Source organism: Periplaneta americana, chromosome 12 (assembly GCF_040183065.1).
Source record: "Periplaneta americana isolate PAMFEO1 chromosome 12, P.americana_PAMFEO1_priV1, whole genome shotgun sequence".
NCBI classification, from domain to species: domain Eukaryota; kingdom Metazoa; phylum Arthropoda; class Insecta; order Blattodea; family Blattidae; genus Periplaneta; species Periplaneta americana.
The window spans coordinates 8,636,578-8,642,865 of record NC_091128.1 but is presented as its reverse complement, the minus strand read 5'-3'; positions in this window follow the sequence as shown (position 1 = coordinate 8,642,865).

The following is a 6,288-nucleotide window of genomic DNA, read 5'->3' as shown; positions in this document are numbered from 1 at the left end:
ATAATTATTATATAATGCTTGATTACAACAATATAGCCCCTACAGGGTGAACATTAACTAAAGTCATTAATTTCAGAGGATTATCCCTGGCGATTATACTAAGAATGATGCATCACATGTTTTAAAATCTAGTGCCATGGAACTAATCTGTAACAAATATAAAAATTTTCTTCATATCTATACTGATGGGTCACAGAATCCTGATGATGGACTTTCAGGTGCAAGGTATTATATCCCAAAATATAACGAGAAATATTATATATCATGTTCATCTCCCTCTAGTCTCGAAACAGAACTACTGGCCATAGAGACAGCTCTTTTACATGTGAAGACTTCCCTCAAAGAAGGCTGTATATCATATGAAAAAGTATATGATATACAACCTTCTTTGAGGGAAGTCTTCGTGTCTCTACCTTATCTGATATACTTGTATGCATTTTCAGTGACCTGATGGGAGCTATTCTAAATATCATGAAATATACTCCAACTTCCTATGCACAAATTACAATCTCTATACAAAAAATATTAAATAAACTAAATCTTCAAAAAGAAATAGTGTTCCAATGGATACCTAGTCATTGCGGCATTACTGGAAATGAGATTGTGGATAATATTGCTAAACAGGCAACATCTTTGGGGTCTAAACCTATGCAAATAACTTCTTTAACCAGCACATATTATGCAGTTAACAAATTTATGGGTCGAATTATGGCTTTCTTCCAATAAAGGCCAAGTACTTCAAAACATTCAAAAGAAACCTAATGATTTACAAATGTTCCGGAACATTTCCAGACACATACAAACTTTCTTAGCAAGAGCCAGGACAGGCCATATTATCACTCAGAAGTATCTTCACCGTTTTAATCTTGTTGACTCTAGTAGTTGTTGCTGGTGCAACAATAACGAAGATTTGGAACATATCTTCTTAAACTACCCTGTCACAAACATCCATAGAACTAATCTAAAATCTGCAATCCCTATAACCTTGGACAATTCTCTCCAATACATATTGAATACATTTCATCTTTGGAATGTGGCTGCAGAAATATACAACCAGCATCGTGCTTTTTACGCATCATTTGTAAGAAGAGGAAATTCATAGTGAAACATAGTGGAACACGTGTTGACAGCAAATAGCTGGATACACTACGAAGATAGATAGATTCTTTGAGATATTTCAAACAAAAAAAAGTTAAATACAATTTTGCTCGTTTTTTGCGTCCTTTTCGAGGTAAAAATTGTTTTATATGAAACAATTCATAGTGTGTTTTGTGAAAGCCATTTACTTAATTCCCAATAAGCTCAGTCAATTTAAGAGTGTAGTGTATTAAGATAATAAACTATTGAAAGAATTTTAGTTTTGTTCTTTAAATGTGCAGAAATTTGATCAGAACAAATGTAACATTGTAAAATTCCTTTGCAGGAGATTCATGTATAGCTAAATTCCGTAAGTCCAAGTGAAATTTGTGGTGATCAGAAGCAAGTTTTGGCAAAGTATACACATCTTTTTCTGTTAGAATTTCATTGTTTTTCATTAATCATCATTCTGTTAGAGATAGACCCACCTCCCATGATGCACCACAAGCAATACTAGGATGGCTAGACAGCTAAACGATTTACACAGTTTTGACACATTGTTCTTATTTACGTAAAATGATCAAGAACAAAACTCTCCGAATTTTGGAGATAGGGAATCAAAACATTCTATTTTTCTAAAGAAGCATTAATATGTATTTCGTCATATTGAAACTAAAATCTTACGAAATAAATTTTCAAGTGTTTTAACTGAATGAAACAGTTTTTAATACGACAGGAAATATTTTTAAACTTCCATTATATTATTATAAGAATAACTGGCTCAATTTAAGAAGTATCTACGACATCCAGTTACTTGCCACAGTAAAGCTGTATAAAATCTGTATGAATTCAGTAGTGGTAGGTCTATACAACAAAAATTGGTGTCGTACTTTTTAAATATATATATATATATATATATATATATATAATAATTGCTTACCCCTTTGTAATATTCCTGAAGTGCTGATTTATTAGCAAACCAGTCTGGATACCCAATCAACTCCTTCATGGCTTCTGCTTTGTCTTGTGCCACCTGGCGGGTGTCAGGATCCATCCAGTCTACATCATTTATTGATGAACTGAATTGTGATCGAATATTTTCCACCATAGCACTCTTTCCTGTGTAACATTAGCCACCTCTGGACACATGAATTATACTGTACATTGCTTCGTTTCAAAATGCTTCTTTTTTACTTCTGAACATGTTAAACGATGTGAGAATAACATAATAACATTCGATTTTTTCATAATAGCTTTAAAAAATAGTCTCATAATGTATCTATGAGCGAGCAGATTTTTATTTAAAGAATAAATAATGAGAGAAATAGAGGGAGAAAGAGAGAGAGAGAGATAGCAGGAGAGAGAGAGAAAGAGAGATAGAAGGAGAGAGAGGGATGGGAGAAGAGGGAGAGAGAGGGATGGGAGAAGAGGGCGAGAGAGGGATGGGAGAGAGAGAGAGAAGAATAAAGAGTGAGTAAATCCTTTAATGTTTATTGTAGAGAGAAAAACAATGAGGAAGTTTTTGGTTTCAGTTATCTCAGTAGCATTATTTCATAAATTATTATTATAGGTACCTTTTTTATAATAAAATTAATAAATACACACAATTAACCCTTGGCAAGCTGGTGGGGTCCATTTTATACTTCGTACTCATTTACCATACAGCATGTGCATTTCAAGCCAGCTTGTGGAGGGTTAATATGTGCAATAAAATTAATACTCATTACTAAAAAGTACAGTAGAAATACAATATTAAAATTTTATGAAGGTTTGACTGTTCCAATGCTGAACAAACATCTCCAAAATTTTGATTGCAACCAATATTTACAATTACTTCGACCACTGGCTTGTTACACTTTAAGGCAATCAGAGAAATACAGCAAAATGAAATGGATTAAAAATTACATAACTATCATTATAGAAGACATAATTAAATGGCATGGACATTTATGGGGAACAGTAGTATACATTCAATCACATTTCCGATATGCAAATATAAACCAAATCATCATTATTTTTTTTTATTGTGTGTTATGAACAGTTGCTTTAACTACAATGTCATTTCGCGACTGTCAACTATCTGGAGTGTTGAATTATTATTGTTGATACATTGAATTGCTGTCATCTATTTTTTTTTTATTGTCATGATGTTGATTTGTACATAAGTTTCAGCCTTATATATAAATAAGGCCTTTACTTTAAAGTAATATAAGTAGATATTAAAGTGATTTTTAGTTCCAACTTAGTTATCCTTTTCTTGAAGGCATTTAATTAATCAAATTTCACTTCAGGTAGCCAGAGCTCGAATGAGAGGGTTAGGATGATACAGCAACTTTCGAGAAAAGTTATTTGAATCATAAAATGATTCAGTCTGTAACATATCTTGGAGCTGTGCATTTGATGTAGTATATAGTCAGCACCAGTGACTTTTAAGCAGACTAATCGTTGGATTGCATGTAGTCTTCTGATGATTCTTGGATGAGCGGAATTCCAAACTTCACAACCATATGTCATCACTAGACATCGGATTTTTAGGCACTAAAAATTGCAGTTTTAGGCGCCTAAAATAAGCTCAAAATTTGTAAAATTAGGCTCTATTTTAATGAAAATAGGCATTTTAGGCACATCAAGGTATCATACTTATTTCTTTCACTGAAATGTTTAGTTATACACTAAAATACGCACAAAAAAGTATGTTTAAACATTGAAAAAGAATACTATATTACATTTATAAACAGAGCTGCACAAATTTAATATATTGAAACTAATGAAATAATGATTATTGATATCAAGATTACTCATTTTAAGTTATTGAAATTCAGTTCCATGCTCAGACTTTATTATAATTATCTGCACAGTACACCACCAGAATTTTTTCTAAATTCTCCACAGTTAACCTTTGCCTTTTGTCACTGAGAATCATTTTGAAAGCAGAAAAACTTCTTTCAACCGAAACTGATGTGAGAGGCGCAAATTTTAAATTAGGTACAATAGAAACATCAATACTTACTGGAACATTTACACTTTCCCCCGATATCACTCTTGATACTTTTTCCAACAATGAAAATCCTACATTCTTATTTAATACGTTGTCCCACTTATTTTTAACTTTTTTTTCCCAGTTTCGCCCAAAGCAGAATTATGTTCACTTGAGCTTCCTTTACTATTGCTGTTTGGCTACTAAGAGATTGTTTTTCACGTTCTAATTGTTCAATGCTTGCAGGTATGAAAGAAAAGTTTGATGTGATGTAGGCAATATCGTTTTTCACTCGTGAGTCATTCAGACAATCTTTCACTGCTTTCACACACGCTGCACTATCAGTTTCAGGTAATTTATCAATAACTGTGACCACTTCTTTAAAATACTTAGAATAATACACCACTGACTGAATCCAGGTTACCCATTGTGTAACAACCGGCTGAGGTGGGAGTGGGATATCTGGTAAGTTCTCTCTGAATATTGAAATCCTGGATGGGGCTTTACAAAAACATTTTTTTTGTGTTAGAAATAAACGAATTGACAAGAGGAAATTCATTCCGGATTGTTTCAGAAAACCTGTGAAGGCCATGTGCTAGACAGGTTACATGCGTGAGGTTAGGATAAAATGTTTTAAGAAGTGGAGCTGCAGCAACCATGTATGAGGCAGCATCAGTACAAAACAACAGAACTTTAGAATCGTCTATATTACCTGAGTATAACGACTGTAGGCCTTTATTTACAAAATAAGCAATGGCTTGGCTATTCACTTTCGAAAGTTCCTTAACACATACGAGGTGTGGAACCGAAGGTCCATCAGGACTAAGTTTTCCTACTACCATATTTGCTATATACCTATTCATAGGATCTGAGGTTTCATCCACAGAGACCCATATGTAAGAATCACCTATATCCTCCCGAATGGAAGCTAAAGTTTCATTGTATATTCTGTCTAAGTAATTTTTTCTTAGAGTCGACTCAGATGGGATATTTTGTTTGCAGTATTTTTGTAAAAACTTTCTTAAAACCGGATTTTCAATTGCATTCCAGGGAATGTTAGCAGCAACAAACGCTCTGGTTAAATCAGCATAGAAATTGCTGCTGAGATTGGATGAAGTAGGCTGTGTTAGTAAAGTTTGTTGCAGTTGATTTTTCTGCTGAACTTTAGCCTTATGAGCCGCTCCTTGCACATGCTGCTTTAGGTGGCACTTCTTTTCTTGCGAAATCTAAAAATGTAAAGTAAACTGAATTAAAATAAAATCCTAATTGTTGTATTGCCGTATTTCTATCACAAAGTTAGTGGGTTCGAACAATCAAAATTTTAATGACCTGCAAATACTTTAACTATCGGAATTTAAAAGGTTAAAGTGTAGTGGTCTTAAAAGAATTATACCTCAGGATAGCTCAGTCAATGTATAAATATTATAGGCCTACTCAATAAAATTAATAGAATTTATATATTTCAACTATTGTTACATACCTGTTTGCTACAAATCTTGCAGAATATTATTTTTCCATCATAAGTGAATTCTGAATATTCTGTTAGCCATTGCCGGATCAATGTAGATTTTGCACTTATATTTTTCGGCATTATCGCGTTAAACTTCACAGGAAAACGTCCTACCGCTCAAAACTTCTCAACACAAATAAGGTGAGGGAAAGAGCAACTGTTAACGAGCATTCAAATGAACCGTTGTTATTGAGATTCAATTGGACAAAAATACAAAGTTCCACTTATTGTTGCATTTCCTGGTAGTGTTAACACTAGGAGGGCCATTCTTTTAAATATTTTGTAACGATTTACCCTACTAATTCGCAGTTTTACGACTTTTCATAAATATTTCAAAAACACTCTTTCTCCAAAAATTGTGATTTTATGACACTCTGAAGGGCAGTACAGCTAATCGGTTTCAGACCGAAAACAGTCATTATTATAGTACCAGTATAGTATATCTCTGAATCGGTAGCAGCACATGTTGTGATTGTTGCCTGCTTCAAAACTAAGGTTGGTTCTTTGTCGGCATTTATGCCTCCAAACATGTTAAATTCAGTGAAATCTATTGCGAGTGTCGTGAGATTCAAAACATTTTGTTTCCTTTATCAATGGTTTCATGGCCGGTGTGAAGCAAACTTTCCACTTTTTAAATGCCTTAAATTTCGCAGTGAATGCATGTATAAATTATAAAAAGTAAGAGTAAAATGCGAAACTTTACAGTGAGTTAGGCATTTTTAGG